Genomic DNA, 20,518 nt, shown 5'->3' on the forward strand with positions numbered 1-20,518 from the left:
CAATGAAATGAACCGGTGGATCTAAATGTAGGGAATGTTCCACCTCCTTTCATTCCTGTTTTTCTAGTTATTCCGGCTTAACAAGCTACTAGACCTATTCATAAGGTGGAAATCCCACTCATAAACCATATGACGATAAGTATCCTCAAGCCCGAACCAGGAGGTCTATTTGAATTGAAGCAGAATATGGTTTAATTGCTGAATTCAGCGGGGTAATTTCAAAGCCTTTCATACGAAGATCCGCAGTAGCACATACGAACCTTCCTGGAAATTAGAGATACTTACATCCTTAAAGGAGTGAATTCTGATTATTTTATATTTACACTCTTTCCTTTCTCCCAACTGGGGGAAGAAAAAAGGTGGTTATATGCTGAACCACCACTCTCCATCACTTCATGAGAATATCTAGCTCAAAAGTTTCTTATCTGATTCTTTCCATTTGGGAATATAGCATGCTTGAGGAGTGAGATCTTGAGTTTTAGATAGAAAGATGGAGAGAATCTCACCAAGCTTGGGAGAGATTTAAGGGTATGCTCATAAATTTCCCTTAGTATCATCAATCCAATGAAATTCTTGTGCATACTTTCATAGATTCAGCAGTAGGTGGACACAGGCTCTTGACAAGACGTATAAAGAATTGTACACATTGCTGAATTGGATTTCACAAGGGAATCCTGATTGGCATGCAGATTTAAGGAGTTCTCCTAGAAAATTTCTAGGGGTATTAGAGGTAGATCAGTTTATAATAGTACAGGAATAAATTATGGCAATGCAAAATCATATGATTACACAGCTTAATAACATAAAGTTGTGTGTTATTCAACCAGCAGCAGCAAATGTAGTCCAACAGACAAATTCTTGGTATGAGGTTTGTGAAAGTGGTGAGCATGTAGCTGATGCTTACATGGCTAATTCAGATTCTGTCAACTATGTGGGGGAATGCAAATCGGCAGGGATAACAAAATTTTGGTAACACTTATAATCCCAATTGGAGGAACCATACTAATTTTTGATAAGGTGGAAATCAGGCGCAAAACGCAAATTAGTATAAGGGACTAGTGCAACCAAATTTTATAGCCAGCTTAGAATACTCAAGCGACTACTCAATCTAGAAATATGAAAGAATTGATGAAGTAGTTTATGGCTTAACAAGCACAGTTTGCATTAGAAATAAAGACTCAACAGGCACAGTTTGCTGCTGAGTTGAAGAGTCAATAATTGCTTACAAGAAATCTAGAGTTGCAACTGGGTAAAATTTCAAGAGCACAGAGTAAAAGGCCTCAAGGAGCATTACCTAGCGATACAAAGGCTAATCCTAAGTAGGTGAATGTTGTTACAATGAGGAGTGGATTGTAAATAACGGAAACAATTCAGGAGTAGGTAAATCCCACAGTCACTGAGGACAATTCTGAAGATAGTACAGAGAAGGAAGTCAAGGAAAAAGTGGTGAGTGATGAAGTTCATGTGGAGAAGAAGACTCTTACCTTATCCTTTCCTCAAACGGCTAGGAATCATCAAGAGGAGGCGAGTTATAAGAAGTTCTTAGATCTTCTGAAGCAAGTTCAAGTGAATCTTCCCCGTGTTGACATTCTGCAAAGTGTGCTAAAATATGAAAAGTTCTTGAAGGATATAGTTGCCAATAAGAATCAGTTGACCGAGTATGCTACAGTTGCATTTACATAAGAGTGCACGTCCAAGATTCAAAACAAATTGCCCACAAAGCTTAAAGATCCGGGTAGTTTCACCTTACAGATTACCATTGGACAGACTATTTATGCACGTGGATTGTGTGACTTGGGTGCTAGCATAAATTTTATGCCCATATCGTGGTACCGGAAGATGGGTCTTGGAAGTCCCAAACCCACTTCTATTATTTTGCAGCTGACAGATAGATTACTTGCTAGGCCGGATGGTATTATTGAGGATGTTTTGGTACAAGTGGGATCCTTAATATTTCTAGTGGATTTTGTAATTCTTTACTTTGAGGCTGATCCTGTTATTCCATTTATTTTGGGATGACCTTTGTTAGCAATAGGGCAGTTACTGATTGATGTAGTGGCACAGAAAATGACAATGCAAACACATGATAAAGTAGAAGTTTTTGATGTGTACAAGGCGTTGAAACTGCCAGCTATATATAAGGAGTTGTCATCTATATCGGTTATTGATCTTGGTTTGGATTGGCATTTGCTGTAGTCTGATGATCCATTAGAGCTAGCTTTGATGGGTTATGATCTTTATCGAGATATGAAAGCATTGGAATTAGTCTAGGTTATGAATTTGGTAGTGGTTTAGATGAAGAAAGTGCCCATCGAACCATTGAATAGGCCAATTGGTCCATCGCCTAAGCCCTCAGTTGAAGAAGCTCCTAACTTGGAGCTTAAGGTTCTTCCTCTGCATTTACAATATGTTTTTCTTGGTGATCAAGATACTTTGCCTGTTGTTTTGTCTATAGGGTTATCATATGATAATGAGTTGATCCCTACACGTATGGTGACCAGTTGGAGAATATGTATTGATTATCGGATGTTGAATGAAGCAACTCATAAAGATCACTATCCGATTCCTTACATTGACGAAATGCTCGATAGATTGGTGGGACAAGAGTATTATTGTTTTCTGGATGGGTACTCCAGCTATAATCAGATAATCATAGCAGTGGAAGACCAGGAAAATACCACTTTCACTTTTCCCTATGGCACATACATGTTCAGACGCATGACCTTCAACTTATGCAATGCACCTGCTAGATTTTAGAGATGTATGATGGCTACATTCTATGACATGGTTGAATAATTTGAGGAGGTATTCATGGATGATTTCTCTGGGTATGGTAATTATTTTGAAAAGTGCTTGCAAAATCTTAACAAAGTTCAAGCTCGATGCGAAGAGACAAACTTGGTGCTAAATTAGGAAAAATGCAACTTTATGGTTAAGGAAGGAATTTTCCTAGTCCATAAAGTGTCATGTAAAGGATTCGAGGTAGATAAGGCGAAGGTAGAAGTGATTGAAAAATTGCCGCATCCAGTCACAGTCAAAGGAGTACGGATTTTTCTAGGACATGCAGGTTTCTATAGGCGGTCCATTTAAGATTTCTCAAGAATTGCAAGCCCTATGTGTAAATGATTGGAGAATGAAGCCAAATTCGAGTCCAGGGATGATTTCCTAGAACCCTTTGAAAAACTAAAGAAGAAGTTGACTGAAGCACCAATTCTGATCTCACCAGATTGGGAGTTACCATTTGAGCTGATGTGTGATCCTAGTAGCGTTATTGTGGGAGTGGTTTTGGGTCAGAGAAGAGATAAGGTATTTTCCTCGATCTAATATGCTAGCAAAGTATTGAATAATGCTCAAGTTAATGATACAGTTACAGAGAAAGAGATACTGGCAGTGGTGTACGCATTTGAAAATTTTAGATCTTACTTAGTTGGCACTAAGGTCATTGTTAATACTGATTATACTGCCATTAAGTATATTATGAACAATAAGGATTTAAAGCCTCGACTAATTAGGTGGATTTTGCTACTCCAAGAATTTGATCTTGAGGTGCGAGATACGAAAGAAGCTGAAAATCAAGTTGCTGACTACTTGTCACCGATGGAAAGTCTAAACCATATTGTTGATGACTCTCTTAGTATTAAGGAAGAGTTTCCTAATGAAAAGTTGTTGTCTTTAGATACATTTGAGTTGCCATGGTATGTTGATATTGTGAATTTGATAGCTCGTGAGGTGTACCCTCCTGATGCCACCACACAATAAATGAAGAAATTGCTCCATGATTCACGTGCCTATATTTGGGATGAACTATATCTCTTTAAGCAGGGTCCAGATGGAGTTATTCATAGGTGTATACCAGAGGCTGAATTTTCAAAGGTACTTAAAGATTGCCACTCATCTCCTTATAGTGGACACCACAGGGGTGAGAGGACTGCTAGAAAAGTATCGTAATCAGGTTTTCTCTGGCCTACATTATTTAGGGACGCAATTGCTTTTGTGAAAAATTATGATCAATGTCAAATGTTGGGTACTATATCTAGGGGTCATGATATGCCCCTCAACAATATTTTAGAAGTCGAAGTCTTTGATGTTTGGGGGATCGATTTCATGGGACCATTCCCACCTTTAAAAGGCAATCTGTACATTTTTGTAGTGGTTGACTACGTCTCTGTATAGGTGGAAGTTGTGGCTAGTCTGACTAATGATGCAAGGGTGGTGCTGAAATTTTGAAGAAGAACATATTTACCAGATTTGGTACACCTAGAGCAATAATTAGTGATGGAGGTATGCACTTTATTAACACTTGGTTCAAAAATTGTAACGACCCAAAATCACCTCCCGGGACGTTACACGGTGCTTAGGGCTACAAGTAGCCCCAAGCTAACCCTTTGAGCCTATCACTTCTTATAATAAATCATTCAATAATAAATATACAAAACACTGGCACTGTCATATCAAATGAAAGGAAATACGAAGGTAATACTCACTCCAAATGATCACAATATTCGAATTCTCAACACAACTACAGTTTGATAACTAGTCTGACAAAGCCTTTGCTACTCCATGAACTCGAGAGCCGTTGGGACAGGTCCCCAACTAACTCAAACTGAAATAAAAGTAATAACATAAACACTCGAATACTAAAATGTCTGAAGATAGGTCATCGAATCATGAGGACTCACCACTATAGAAATGTAGATGAAGGTACTCGAGAATCACTGGCGAAGATGGGACTGAGCACCTGAACCTACATCATAAGACAATATAGCACATAGACGTATATGTGGATAAACACTTGGGAATGTATTGAGTATATGGGGGTGTATTTATTTACATAAAACACTATCAATACTCTTTAATAAAATCATGAATGCAAATAGGAATGACTCACATAGGTTGAATAAGTCTAAAATGTAAGGATCATAAATCATGTAGAATAAAGCATATAACACAAATCTCGTGGGTCATTATACTTTGCTTTAAAATCTGTGCTCTCCTCTTATTCTCATTACTCATAGAATGAAGGAAGATTTAAACAATAGTTTCAACTCATGCATATATCTCATGGAGAGTAAAACTTCTTTATTACTCAAGAACTTATAACTCTTTTGAACTCAAACACTTGGAACTCGGAATCATATGACTTTGGTTTAAAAACTGATGATCAACTCTTATTAGTAGAGAAAACTACTTCCTTCTTTGGAAAATACTCAAAAGCAATTTGTTCACTTTAGAAAATATCTCATCTCAAAGCTTTAGAGAAAATATTCTATCTCAATGGAAAATACTTTAGTTTAGGGAAGTTCTCTTAACCGACATAAAACATGAAAGCTACATGGAGTCCAACGTCTTCTCCTCCTAAAGAAGAAACCTCACGTTGGGGAGAGGCATCATACTCTTGCCAAGGAGTATAAACTCAACTCAGTTATCACTTATCTCGGCCTCGGGCCCAATCATCTTGGCCTCAGGCCCAAAATCTCAAGCCTATAAAGGCACGTAGTTTTGGGGTAAGAAATCATGGTAACTTACCCAACTAGGTGCTAAATACTACTCCCTTTAGTTTATCTCGCTCATCTCATGGAAATCAACTTTCAAAATAATCTCTTGGTTCATAATAACCCAAAAATCAAATATATAATCTCATGTGGTAGAGTGGATTTTTAAACTCTATGACCATTAGGTTAAAAAATTTCTCAATAATCTTAAAATACTCAAATCATAGGTGCTTATAGTACAATAGTTCATAAAATTGTAAGTCTCAAGTAGGGGTTAATGACCCATAATTCAATCTCAAGTTAAAACTCATCATAATGCATAATAGATAGCATATAGATTCATAATTCATGTAGAAATCTAGAAGTTACAACAATTTGCCTCAAAATATTTTCAGACTCATAGACTTCAATTTCTAGAACATTCAAACTCTTAAATTCTCAAGGAGTAACAACATAGGGTATAAACCCAGCTTCAATTTCTTAAGAAAACATGCAAAATTATGCTATTTGACTTTCAATTCAAGGGAAATATCAAGATATTGCAATCAATATCAATGGGTGAAAAACCCTAATTCAATAACATGTAAAATCTAATAGATTACAAAAAAATATAATTTAAATAAGCCTTTGGGCACAAGGGTAAAGGGATCACCCTTGTTCAAAACCCCACATACCTTAGATTATGAAATTGGATGAACAAGCTTGCTTCAAAATCTTCTTCTTAATCTTGAGAGAGGGTTCATGAAACCCTTGAAATTGGGGAACTTAAATCTCAACTCAATTTGTAGAATCTATGGTGAGTTCTTGAATTTCTTGGAGAAGGATTTTAGATTTGATCTTGAGGGAGAAATCCTAGATCTCTTATGTTTTGGATGATGAATGAAGTTATTTTCTTAGTTTGTAATATATCTGGTTGATAAAAAAGTCAAAAATACCGAAAAGTCCTTTTTTAAAAAATGACTTGAAATACTGAATGGGGGCTGCGATGGTCGAAGCGATTGTCTATTGCTAGCCTGATGGTCCGTCGGATCATCCGTTGCACGTCGGTTAGAAAAAGAACACACTACCTCAATGTAATGGTCTCAACGATGGTCTGTTGGAAAATTGATGGTCCATCGGATCATCGGTCGCAGTTGGCCAGGATGAGGCCACACTGCCTCAGCGATGACGGTCTCAGTGATGGTCCATCTCAGTCTTGACGGTCTGTCATCCTAGCCGTCGCACATGGGCCAGAAAAGGGAGTTACTGCCTTGGTTGTGATGGTCCAGGCGACGATCCGGCATACACTCAACGGTCCATCAACTTGTCTGTCACACCTTGGTAGTTCCAATAACTCTCGGTAAAATGGCCATAACTTCCCACCCCAATGCCCGATTTGGACGAAATTGGTATCATTGGAAAGTTAATTCAATTCTCTACACTATTGGAAGTTATTTTCAAGAAAATTCAATAAGATTAAAATGCTAATAACTTGGGAAGTATCATTTTAATCTTGTAGGGTCGGAATTACACTTCACTTGACACGCTCAAGGCTCAAACTCCTAGGGAACTTTGTGGGGTCTTACAAAAACATTCTTGATAAATATGGTGTTAGGTATAAGGTTGCTAATGCATACCATTCCCAAACTAGTGGACAAGTTGAGGTGTCCAACTGAGAGATTAAGAAGATACTCCAGAAGACTGTGAATGGGTAAAGAAAAGATTAAGCTGAGAAGTTAGATGATGCACTTTAGGCTTGCAGAATAGCATACAAGACGCCCATTGGGATGTACCCATATCTCTTGGTTTAGGGTAAAGCATGCCATTTGCCTGTGGAGCTGGAACATCAAACATATTGGGCTGTGAAAAAAAATAGAATCTTGAGATGACTGCTATGGAGGAGAAACGGTTACTGCAACTGAATAAGCTTGATGAGTTTAGGCTTCATGCCTACGAAAATGCCAAACTATACAAGGAGAAGACCAAGAGATGATATGATAAACAAATTCAAGAACAGTATTTAAACCTGGATAAGTTATTTTATTGTTCAATTCAAGGCTTAAGTTTTTTCCGGGTAAATTGCGATCGAAATGGTCTGGACCTTTTAAGGTGGTGTGAATACACCTCATAGAGCTGTAGAATTGTGGAATAAAAATAAACACGGAGAAGTTCCATATGAATGGACAGTATGTAAAACATTATTGGGCTGATCATCCGAATAAGCACAAGGAGTCCATCACATTTGCTGAGGGGTAGAACTGAGCTAAGTCAACCCACGACGTAAAATAAGGCACTTTATGGGAGGCAACCGACAAATATTATATAATAGAAATAATAACCTTGGTAGAGAAAGAGAAGATGAGAAGGTGATGAACATGGGCCTTTAAGTAAGTAAATAGGTGATACATAGTAAGAAAAAGGTAAGGGGTAAGAAAAGATGCATTAAAATATGGGAAATTTATCCTTAGAAAATTTTTGGAGAAAATTTCCAGTGAATCGACGCTATCTTGGTACATCGCGTCGAGGTGCATAAATTCCATACTTAGAAAAATTTTCTAAAGCTATTTCCAGTAAACCGACGTGATTCTAATGCATTACGTCAGTCCTATCAATGCTGTAAGCCTCACGCCGCATTGGTTGGAATGCAGGCATTACTTAGAATAATTTTTTAATGCTACTTCTAGAGAAGCGACACAAACATGATGTGTCGCTTTGATTCTGCAATGTGATACATGACGCTTCGCATTGACTGTTCAATTCTGGGTGAGCTCTATATATATGACTTTAACCTATTCACCCATTTACCCTAACCTAAAGCACCACCGCTGTACAAAAAATCCTCCATTTTGAAAACTCACATCTTTCATTTATCTTTAATTCAAAGGTACAATGTCGAGTAGCCACCAACAAAGAAGCAAAGGGAAAAATGCAGCTGGACCATCTAAGCCCAGTCAGAAGAGGAGCCGTGATGCTGACTGGGTACTTACAGCCCCACATATTCCTAGGGGTCAAAAGAAGTTTAGAAATAAGGTTGTGGTTGTGGAAGGACAAAAGTGGTACTCTCAGCAAAAAGAATCAAAATATTCAGTCGATCAATTTATCAACAGGGTAAGTTTGATGAAGGAAAATCCCTCTATGGTGAGAAATATAGAGGCCCAACACATGAGTTTTCTCTTTGAGCAGCCGGGTGTATGCAACTTGAGCCTGGTGCAGGAATTTTATGCAAACTGGAACCCGAAAGATCCTGAGGTTGAGGTACGTGGTCATGTGATAACTTTTACTGCAAACACTGTTAATGAGCTGTTAGGTACACCCTATGTGGATCCAGAGCCATTAAAGTCAATGATCATTGATCCACCTTATCAGTATATTTGTTATCTTTTGTGTGGCACTCAATCTATGGCAAGGTGGATTCACCTTTAAGAAGGAGGTATGCATGTTTCACTTCCATTCAATCACTTGAACAAGGAGGCACATTTATGGGATAGAATCATTAATGCCTGTCTTGTTCATGGGACATATATGGTAGAGGTGACTCGTGATAGGGTGTGTCATATTTATGCTTTGATGCGTGATGATGTCGATGTAAATGTAGGTGCCATTATTTTTTTGGCGATGAGGAAGGCCCGATTCTTAGAGGGTCGGATATATGGGTTTAGTGGGATGGTTACCAGATTTTTGAGGCAACAAGGTGTGACAGAGGAGGAGACAGATTATATACCGCTTGTTGGTGACATGCCACTTGATATTTCTTACACTAAAGGACCAGCTTCTCATGGTGTAAATTTGACTATGCCTGAGTGTAATTCTCGCACTGATAAGATCACAACCCATATGTATGGGCTAACTATGCTGCAGTTGAGGAATGGGGGGGGGGTGTCTAGCCACCCAATAGGATATTCGTGTGGTGGAGCTTGACTACCCACTAGGACTTTATGCTAGGACTTTGCTGCGCATTGGCTCTAACTTTGACAAGCCCATTGATGATGACGTCCCCACAGATGAGGAGAGGATCATGGCTTATTCTGATGATGAGTTCGAGGAAGAGGAGCAGTCTGATGATGGTGACTCAGGTGAAAAATTTAGTGATGATGATGATGCTGACGTTGATGACGTGATGGCCATGGTGACATTCGACTGAGTAGGGAGTACGATGCCACCCTGCCTTATGCTTATAGTTAGCAATGGGATAGTGCTCTATTTAAGTATGGGGTAGTTGGGCATTAATCTTCTTCATCTTTATCTCTTTCATTTATCTGAACAATGCTAGTTTTCAACTGTGTTGGATGAATAATTTTTATTTCTATTTTTATGTTTTTTGGGTTGTAAGTTGACAATATTGCCCTTTTTAGCAAATTTAGTTTAAAAGTATTTGCTTTATTTACAGTATTTTATTTTCACTCTTTGTGGTAAATTTTCAAATTAGGAGTATTATGTGTGCCCTTTTTGGCAAGCTAAGAAAATAATAGGACCCTGATCTCTACCTTTGAAAAATGTGTTGTGTTAGGTAAAATGTTTTAATTTGATTATAAATGAAATTGTGTTGAAGCAAAAAGAGATGTTTTTAAATGTAAGTCCCAACAAGTGTAGTTGGTTTGATTGGCTTAATGTTGAATTTGATAAAGTACAATATTGGAACCCGCAAGGATCCGACTTGATTCTTAGCATTCACTAAGTAAGTATTTGTTTATATTCCACATGTATAGGAATGACTAGAACTTGCCCGGTGTGTTTACAAAGTGAAATAAAGGGTGTTAGGTGTAGGAAATGATTTACGCATTACTTTGTTAACCGAACTATAAAGACTTTATTTACCTACCCTTATACATGACCTTAGTTAAGCCCCGTTGAGCCTATAGCCTGATATCTTTGGTAGCCTCATATGTAGCCGAATTCTTTCTTTGATAGACCTTAATTTGATCCATAGTTCTTAAGCTCTTTAATACAAATAATGTATAAGGGGGAATGTGAAGTACAAAGAAAGAAAAATGTGAAAGTGAAGCTCTAGAGAAGTAATTTGTGCATTTAATTATGACGGTTAGGAGTTAGAAAATAATATGTGATGAAAATTTCAGTTATTGTTACCCGGTTATTGCATTATAATGAACCTGTTTTGGCCCTGGTCCCTTAAGAACAATGTGCACCTCAACTAAGGCGAATTTCTTAGGTTAAGGGTGGCTACTATAGGGATGCGTAACGAGAATTGAGATTTGAAGAAAAGGTGAAATTTAAATTTTGATGTAAAAAGAAAAATACTCCTACTGTAGTGTGTTAATATTCTTAGAAAGATTTGGGTGAAACAATGGATGTGTAAAGATAATGAAAGGAAAAGTTGGGTTGACAAAATATGATTTTGATTGAATGTGGTTATATATTAAAGTACTTAGGGAGATTAGTTACTATTTCTTAAATAGTTTCTACCTGTCCCTTAGCCTGCATTACAACCATAAAAAGACCTATTTGATCCTCCAATTCAACATCCGACTATTAGTGGAGTAATACACTAAGGGCAAGCCAATGGTTCATTACGCATTATGTATGAATTCTTTGTGAGAGCAAGTGACTGGAAATTGATATTCCCCTAATGATAAATAGTGAAAAAATTGTGAGAGATATGGGAAAAATTTTCTTATTGTGAGGCTGCATGTAGATGAAAGTCCGGATTACTTATTGAGTTGCCTGATTTCGTTCTTATATTAAGTTTGCCAACGAATTGAATGTCCCTGTTAGGATGATGAAGTGTGAAATAAAGTGTTCATGTGCCCAACACTAGCATGACTCTTAGGTTGTGATTAGAATGTTTGATGATGGTGCTGCTTGAAATTGTTCGAGGACGAACAAGGTTTTAAGTGTGAGGTGGTGATATTGGGAGTATTTATATGTCCAAACACTGCTATTTACCCATATTTGGAATTGTTTTGAGAATAAAAATTGTGCTAATTATATTAAATTGTGAGTTAAATTGTGTTTCGTGGCTAACCGATGTGATTAGAGATATAGGGTAAATTTTCCATAGATTTGGAAGAAAATTGGATACACATCATGAAGATGCGGAAAGACCATGTGGATCAAAGTCAAAAATATATGGAGATGCACGAGAGTAAGGAGAAAAGAAAAGAGCTAAGGATTGAAAAAAAGAAAGAAAGGAACTAGAGAAAATTCCAGTGACGCGACGCTATCTCAATGCGTCGCGTCGACTGGCAATATGCATGCCTTAGCCAAAATTTAAAGAATAATTTCCAGTGCATCGACGCGATGTCAACGCATCGCATCGATGCTAAAGTTCTGTGACTTAAAAATTTTTTCTTCCACAAACCTCCAGTGCATCGACACAATGTCAACGCGTCGCGTCGATGCTTAAAGTTTTAACACTTAGACAAATTTTGAGGAGTAAATTCATGTGACACAACGCGATGTAAATGCGTCGCATCGTATGGTAAATAACTTGACTTAGTCTGATTTTTAAAGATGAATTCCACTGTGGGAATGCAATGTTGACGTGATGCGTTGATTGTGGCAACGTGATTAATGTCGCATCGCATCATCCTTCATACCTGGTGAAAAGGAATACATAAGTACAATTTCAAGGACTTTTGGCTAGCATAACAGAGGCGGAAAAGCATAGAATTCTTCTTTTTAGGTTTCTTATTATTTCTTTTGAACTTCTTAACCTGAAGACTAATTTTGGGTATGATTAATTACTTGTTTTTGATATTTAATTGAAACATAAGTGGCTAAATATCCCTGTTCTGAGGTTCAGGTAGTAGTTTCTTTTTGGATTATCACCTGGGTTGTTCTTAATTTTTTAAGCTTACTATTTAATGCTTGGCCGCCATTAGAATAAATTTATATTTCTGTGTAAATCCGGGAGGAGAATCATAGATTAGAACAAGGAAATTAAAGAGCAAGGTTCTTATCCTTTTATAAAATAAGGGGTTTGAATTAGCATCTAAGATAGGGATATACCTAGAAGCCTTGTTTGGTTCAATTGCAAGAAGATTACTTAATGAATCTAGAAGAATTGTTGAATCTCTGTGGGAGTTATAGCTAAAATATTCAATTGAAAAAGATTTTAGGATGGGAGATCAATATCGTTACCTAAACGTTGCGAACCAACAACCCGATAACCAAATATATTACTATAAGAATAGAGATTTGTATTATTGTTTGAGAAGCCTCAACCCTAGAATTCTTATCATTATTGTTTAAAACCGTTGCTTGCTTTGCTTTAGTCTTAAATTGTTGTTTCTAATTAATTAATTTATATTTTTATTCCCAAGTTCAAAATTATCTTGATACTTTACAACACTTAATACTCATTGTCTAAAACTAAAAGATGGTTAAATTTTTAGTTGCTTAGTCCTCGTGGGAATGATATCAGATTGTGTAAATCACTATATTACTTAAATTATCACATGCATGACATAGTCTAATAAGAAGAGGTAGTAGTTGACTCCGTATATATGAAATCCATCGCTACCTCGTAAAGTTCCAAATATTGCACGAATAAATCAACATGAGGCGTTCCCAAACTAGGATCTGTATTGAAATGGCACAGTTGGAGTGAGTAAGGTCCACTTGTACTCAGTAGGTGTCATAGGCCGACTGAGCAAAGTAAGACCATAAAAATACAAAATACACACTAAGAAAATGTCACCTGCAATCAGAAAATGTCCCATAACGTTAACCCACACCGCTTGCACTAACAGTTCTACAATACTCACATATATTGCAACAAACACCAACAAGGACCACAAGTATACATTATATCACATACAAGTAGAGCATAGAAGGAAAACATATAAAAGAACATCAAGTACAAGTAAGATATACAAAATGGATAGGTAACAAGTCAAGATAGAAATACAATCATATTTCAAGCATAATAAAGTAAATACAATAAAAATGATGATGATGGAATGTATGAGGTCGTTGCACAGATTATCACACAACCTTCATATACACTTACAGAGCAAAAAATTTATGATATAGAACCCATGGAGGGTTCTACAACCAGTATACAATCCTTATCCATAACTCCTCCCCGACACATCCCTCAGAGAGGGTTTTTATAAGATGTCATATTTTCTGTCAGAAAAATATAGTATTTTCTCAATGTTTCAAGTATTTCTATAGTTGCACCAATATTTCTTGAATGTATATGATATGAGTATGTAATGCTCACAACCAATCACAATGAGTATTTCTATATCCAACCAATATACCAACCAAGTAAACCAAATATCCATTCAATATTTCCAACCATCCATGAAAACCAACATCATTCATATGCCAATAAAGTATGAAAATATCCAATACACATTTGGTACTCCAATAGGCATTCCATCAAATAAGATACAATTATTTTCATGCATATAGACTATCAACATCACATAGGACACCGCATGGTCGCACATAGTACATAATATCCCAAAACCATCAAATACATCACATATAGGCCCCCACATGAGCACAACCCAATGAGATAGCCATTATTTTTCATGATTAGTTCCCACACCCTTAACATGCTTTTATATCAAAATTAACTACCCAGCCCAGTCTAAAAGTAGTTAAGCCATAACCTACCTCAAATGTCAAAAATTGGAACAAAAGCCTTTATTCCCAATGCCTCACCCCTATGAATAGTCTCAAAATCAACTAAAATATGGAAATATGGAATCTAAGCATTAAAACAAAGTCAAATATATCCATACTGCCAAGTTTCAAGTCGAGGTCAAAACGGACCTCCAAAATATGTTTTCAAAAAGGAAAGGCAAATTTGTAATTTTATTTCAAAAATATGGTCCCTAGATTTTTAGTAGTCTGCATCTAAATACCCAAGTGAGAACAAGTTAAAAATGAGGTTCAACTCAAAGAAAACCTATTTTCAAGTTTAAACGGGTAGAAATCCCTAAAATCCATTTTAAATCAAGAATTGTAGTTGTTTTGAAGATGAAATTAAGGGAAAACGGATAATTGCGGGATTAGAGATACACCCAAGTGAAAACTGGTAGAGATTAGGGTTTAAATTGGAGAATTATAGTTTTAGGCCTTACGAGACAAAGTCTCCAAATTTCACACTTTTAACTAGGTTTAAAATAAGGAATAAATGATAAAGATTAAAGAAAATAATTGAAGTGGGCGTTATAGAGATTACACAAGCTTAGAAGTGGAGAAAGTTACTCAAAATTGTGAAAACCTAAGCTCCAAGGCTCAAAGATGGTGAAAAATAGCGAAACATAGGTATGATATACCCGGGCATCAAGATTGCAGACAAGGTGTCATAATTGAGGCACTTAGCCTGTATGCCCAATCGCGATTGCAGGTGAACCTTTACGGGACATAGTGAAATTTTAAGTATTTGTGGGCCCCTCAGGATTTACTCAAAATCTCATGAATGCAAACAAACTATGCTACCCTATCAAATTCGATGCTTCGGACACAATGGCAATATCAGAATTTTGAAAAAACGTCATTTTTATAGAGTTGATCCCCAAGACCCCAAATCATAACTTTCCAAACTGAGGGTCGAAATGAGATTTAAAAGCCATAAGACCACACCAACCATGTTACCACCCCAAAATTAATGTTTTAGATCTACTGGCCTATTCCATTTTGACATCCGACGCATCGATCAAAAGATGTTGACTAAATTCAACTATAAAGCTTTCAAAGCCACCAAAAACCACAATATCGCATTAAATATCCCAAAATACATAGGGAATCATGCAAATTATCCCCTCATTCCAAAAACACCCCAACATAACCCGGGAAGGGTAAAATGGTCAAATCACCCAGAAACACACATTTCATATAATTCATCAAAATTTGAGTCGTTACATCATCCACCACTAAAAATCTAGTTTGTCATTGAACTAAAGGAAAGGAAAATACTTGAATCAACAAAAAATAGGGGATAAGAACTACTTATATCCGACTCGACCACCCAAGTAGCCTTATCTATAGGTCAATGCCTCCACTGGACCTTAACCACAGGAATAACTCTAGAGCTCAATTGTCTAGCATCCCTAGCCAATATTATAATACCCCGTATTCTCATACTAGAATTCTAACCGTCATTCCTTTGTGTCTAAGTGCTAATACAAGTTATTATAATGTGAATAAAAGTTTCATGATCATTATACTAGTCTATGGAGTAGATTAGAGGTGAAAAATGTTCATAGCAATGACCTAGAACAAAGTTGAGCCAAGGTCAATTGATTCGTCCAAAGTTTGACATTCGATTCTACAAGGATTAACTTCAAACGTGTATATCTCTTAATATACAAGGAGTTTTTTATTTCAAGACCTATCACATTGTAGATAATTGAATTATCTTTTCAATGATACTAATTTTGCCTTAATCCAATACCCGAGCAAAAAGTTATGCCCATTTTTGTAAGAGAAAGTAAGGGTGTGCGATGGGCAATATGCCGCCTAACCAAATGTGTGCGATTGGGAGTGCGAGGCAGACTTACAGTTCTTCCATAAGGTGTGTGATGCACACCTTAAGGTCTGCCATGGGTTGTGTGCACCATACCTCACTTCCAAGTGCCAAAAACACCCCTATGTATGTTTGTAACATAGGATTTAACCCCAATTATCCAAAATCCTTTCACTTTCATCAAAAATTGGTCAAGAACACTCTTAAGGGTTTCAACCTAATGATCAAGATATCTCAAGATTTAACCGTAGTTGTTCAATAATTCATTAAGATTTGAATTCCTCATTTCAAGGGCTACAAAAAGCATCTATTAATCTCAAGAATAGCAATCCAAAGTTAAGAGTTCATTCAAAGCTTCAATTTCAAGGTATGTAGGGATTTTCAACAAGAACACCCTTTCGTTCTTGTGTCCAAAAATGTTTTTCTTTTATGAAGTTATGGATTTTATATGTTTTATTATGAATTTGAAGCATGAATTTACATCCTATATTGATTCTCATGAGATTATGATATTTTTGATATCTTAGAAGTGGAATTATTGAGAACAATGATATTTTGTGCTTAAGCTGAAATTTCCAGATTTTGAAGAAATTTATATGTGTTTATGATGTACAGCTTGAATCTTGATAAGTTTTAATGTTATATTGAGACATGGGTTTTAAACTCTATTTGATCTTGTTGTTTTTGAGAAAACATGTGTTATAAATACCTTGAATTTGAATGATTTGAAAAGATAAAGAAGCTTTGACCTTTCGGTTGTAAAAAGAGGTTGATTTTGAACCCGAGATGAGAAAAGAAATCCACTTTTATTGATTCATTATGAAAGGGATTGCATGATAGCTCCCGTTGTGAATTGTTGAACTGTTTTATGGTGGATTTTCTTTTGAAAAGATCTGAGCTATGTTCGGAAATAGTCTTTAGCATCGAGCGGGAGGTATAGCAGTTTGGTACTTTCCTAGAACAACGTGCCCCCGTATGAGCTAGAATTAAGGATGATTTTCATAGTGATCACTAGTGTTTAGATTGATAATTTAAGGTCCTACTTTGATGGAAAGGAATAAGGAGACTCTCCCCAATGTGGGTAGAATGTTGGAATCCATATAGCTCACATGGTTTATGTCAGTTATGAGAAACTCCCATAGTGTTTCTCTACTATATCTAAGAGAAGTGTGTATGGTTTGAAAACTATGATTTCTGAGAAAGTTACTTATTTCTAAAAGATTGAAATGTATGCTCTAAAGAGAGCTATTTTGAGACTTGATTACTTTACGACTGAAATCGAGAGGAAAGTGAATTGAGAACTTATTGTAATGAGTCACTTGTCTTACTTTACATGTATTATTTATCCATGACGTTGATGATTTAATTCAAGCATAGTGAGTTATTTATATCAGCATGCATAGTTTTATAAACTGTGGTGATATTAAGATATTATTTTATATATACATTGCACCCCTATATTCTTGGTACATTTTCATGGTACTGACCCACATACACCCCGTGTGTTGGGCTATATTTTCTCGTAATGTAGGTATAAGGTATAGTGTACATCTTCAGATCCAGTTAGTTCGCGGCATCCAGTCAGTAGGTGATGAGTCCTTTTGATTGAAGGGCTTGAGTTAGTTATACAGTTTGAGAAGTGTTGTATTTTCTTTATTCGGCCGTATTGAGTTGAGATAGTCGGGAGTCATGACCCGGCTACCTATAGTCAGTACTAGTAGAGGGTTCACAGACAGTCAGTGCAAGTTGATGTATTTCATTTCATTTTTGGTTGAAAAAGCAGAGTTGTAATCTTGTAGATTCAATTTTGTATCTATCATATTCAAAAAAGAGTTATTTTCCACAAATTTGTATAGATTTTTACTTTTATTCAGTTGCTTATGAGTTATGCCAGTAGAAAGGTTAGCTTGGGGTCACTTGTGACCCTAAGCACCGTGTGACGTCTTGGGATCCAATTTCAGGGTGCTACAAACTTGGTATCAGAGCACAGAGTTCAAGTGTCCTAGGATGTCTATGAAGCCATGTCTAGTAGAGTCTTGCGAAACGGTATGGAGGCGTCTGTACTTTTCTTCGAGAGGCTACAGGGCATTTAGAAAATGTCTCCATTCTTTCAAGTCTTAGATCGTGCTATTGAAAGGTTCTCTAAGAAAATTTATACAGATTCTCATCTCATTTTATTCATGCCATCTTTGCCTTATTTTCAAGGTATTAGAAATAGTGAAGCTTAAATTTTTACAGATAGTTATGTTCTTGTAAGGAGCTAGAAAAATATCCCATCAGTGTTTTTGAGTTTCAAAGATTGAAGTGTTTTATTCATGTTGATAAAAGTCGTGCACTAAGCCCAAGTCAGATGTGCTTTCAGATTACTCCTCAAAAATCATAATGTAAATCTATACTTCCTTATCTATGTATTATTCTTGAGACAGCAGGATCAACAAGTTACAGTTCCTCTCCAGATAATGCTCTTACATTTGCTACTAAAAGTTTCAAAAGTTACAAAGCAACTTGAGAGGAGCCTTCTAGTGTGTTATAAGTCCCTCAAATTTAAAGTTATGCCCTGGTTCTTATGATTTATTCAATTTATATAGTATAAGGTGTATTCTTAGATCATTGAATGTTGTGTGTCAAGTTTCGATCTCTAGTATTATGTAATTTTGTTATCATTGTGTTTGTGAAAAATCAAAGTCTAGTGAAGTCGTATGGGGCCTATTTTGATTCACTAGCATAGTTGCTTTGTTATTCATCTAATTTTCTTGTTCAAAACACAAAACCAAAGTCTAGTGAAGCCGTGTGAGGCCTATTTCGATTCACTAGCAATTTGTTTATCTTGTTGTTCTTGTATTGGTTGGAAGTTTGGGTTTAGAAGTGTAGTGACAAAAAAGGTGGTAAGGGAAATTTATTGAATATGTATAGCTGAATTTTGTTGCTTATGCTTGAATTATTAATGAAGTGATATACCTTTTTTTTGTTAGTTTAGTGAAGTTAGAGAATGAGATTTTAGTTAAGGTGGATTGTTGTTTGCTTGAGGTAAGAAAAGAGTTATTTGATGGAATTTGTTTTGATAGGAAAGTATAGGTTTTGATAGAAGTACTTAGTGGTTGAGTATTGTTAATTTAGGCTTTTCGGAGATTGCAAGAGAAAGTTTTGTTGAAATTTATAGAGCTATGGAAGTAATTTAGGTGTGAAGATGGGTAAATAGTAATGATTGGAAGAAGGAGATGTGTTAACGGATTATGAATAAGATAGGCCATATGATTATGACCGATTGTCATTGTGTACTAGTCTTTCTTAATGTTGTGTTCTATAGTTGGAGAGAGAATTGTGTGTGACATTGGGTTATAAATCATGTTTAACTCTAGAAATTAAGTTTGAACAGTTGATGGTTCGGTTGTTGATGCTAGTGATATGGAGGTGATCTAGTAGGCCTGAACAGTGTATGCAAGAGTGTAAGATCATGTGTTCGTAATTAAGTATGATGTAGAGGTGTGCCCAAGGTGCTATGGGGCTATATTATTTTTTTTGAGGATTATTGCATATTGTGTGGTTAGTAGTAACGTTGAGTTGCTAGGTAGAGAAAGGCTAGTTAGATAATTTATGATTTTCTTAATAGCTAGGTTAAGGAGTTATGATTGAAGAAGTTGAGCCTTTTAAGTATGATTTTATTCTCATGATTTGGGGAAAATATAAGTATAGAAGTGTGATCTTGGGAGGCTATGATTATGTTATTAGAGATGTAGGTATGGTTACAAATAAGAGTGTAAATCTTTGATGATGATTATTAAAGCTAGAAAGTTAAGGATGACATATGGATAGGTTGGTCAAGAATGAAGTCGGTAAGTTCAAAATTAGTTTACTCTTGTGAGTTTAGCATTTATGTATAGATATTAGAATGATGAAATTATGGCTTAATCTCGAGGATATGGAGTAGACCAACATGCTTAGAATATTAGCTTTAACCTAAGGGGGAGATGGTTAGTGAAGAACCAAACCAATTTTTGAGAATTAGATTGTGATACATGTTAATAATGAGTTATGGTGAGATAGTGATCCCTTCTTACTCTATAGTATTCCTTGGATTTCAGTCATTACAGCACCAAATCCATCACTTGCGTGATAAATCCATGGCAAAAGCCTATGCTTATATCCATCATGTATGCTCAAGCCCATTCTCAGCTTCTAGCAAGCATGTAACAGCTTCACTCTGTGATGCGAGTTATATCTCATGAATTTATGAACTCCAGTCTTATGTTGAATAGCTCATGATAAGTATGAACTCATGTTTCAGAGTATGACCAGTTTTTAAACTCATGATACTAGTGAAGTTCACATTATATCATGCATGTCCTCAGCTTAGATTTCTTTAATGAATCAATGCCTTTGATATTTTATTCCTCAGGCCTAAGATAAGTGTTAATTTTATGTATTATAGTTTCCGTGCTTCAGGTTCTTATGTGTTAGCCCTTCAGTGACCTCTTCCTATGTTAAGATACTGGCAATGATTGTGGATAAACAATGGTTTAGATGTGAAAGAGTTGATGACCCTCATTAAGAAAGATTATTTATGCTTTTCTGTCTAAGGCTAAAGTGTGAAGTAAGATTGAGG

General features: G+C 36.2%; 1 non-coding gene across 1 annotated transcript; it reads right to left on the minus strand.

The window, feature by feature from the left end:
- Nucleotides 1-453: 453 nt before the first annotated feature.
- On the minus strand, nucleotides 454-559 carry LOC124886822. Its single transcript, XR_007044229.1, has one exon. It is a non-coding gene; the product is annotated as a small nucleolar RNA R71 (small nucleolar RNA).
- Between the last annotated feature and the right edge of the window lie 19,959 nt (nucleotides 560-20,518).

This window comes from Capsicum annuum, chromosome 8 (genome assembly GCF_002878395.1).
Source record: "Capsicum annuum cultivar UCD-10X-F1 chromosome 8, UCD10Xv1.1, whole genome shotgun sequence".
In the NCBI taxonomy this organism is placed as follows: domain Eukaryota; kingdom Viridiplantae; phylum Streptophyta; class Magnoliopsida; order Solanales; family Solanaceae; genus Capsicum; species Capsicum annuum.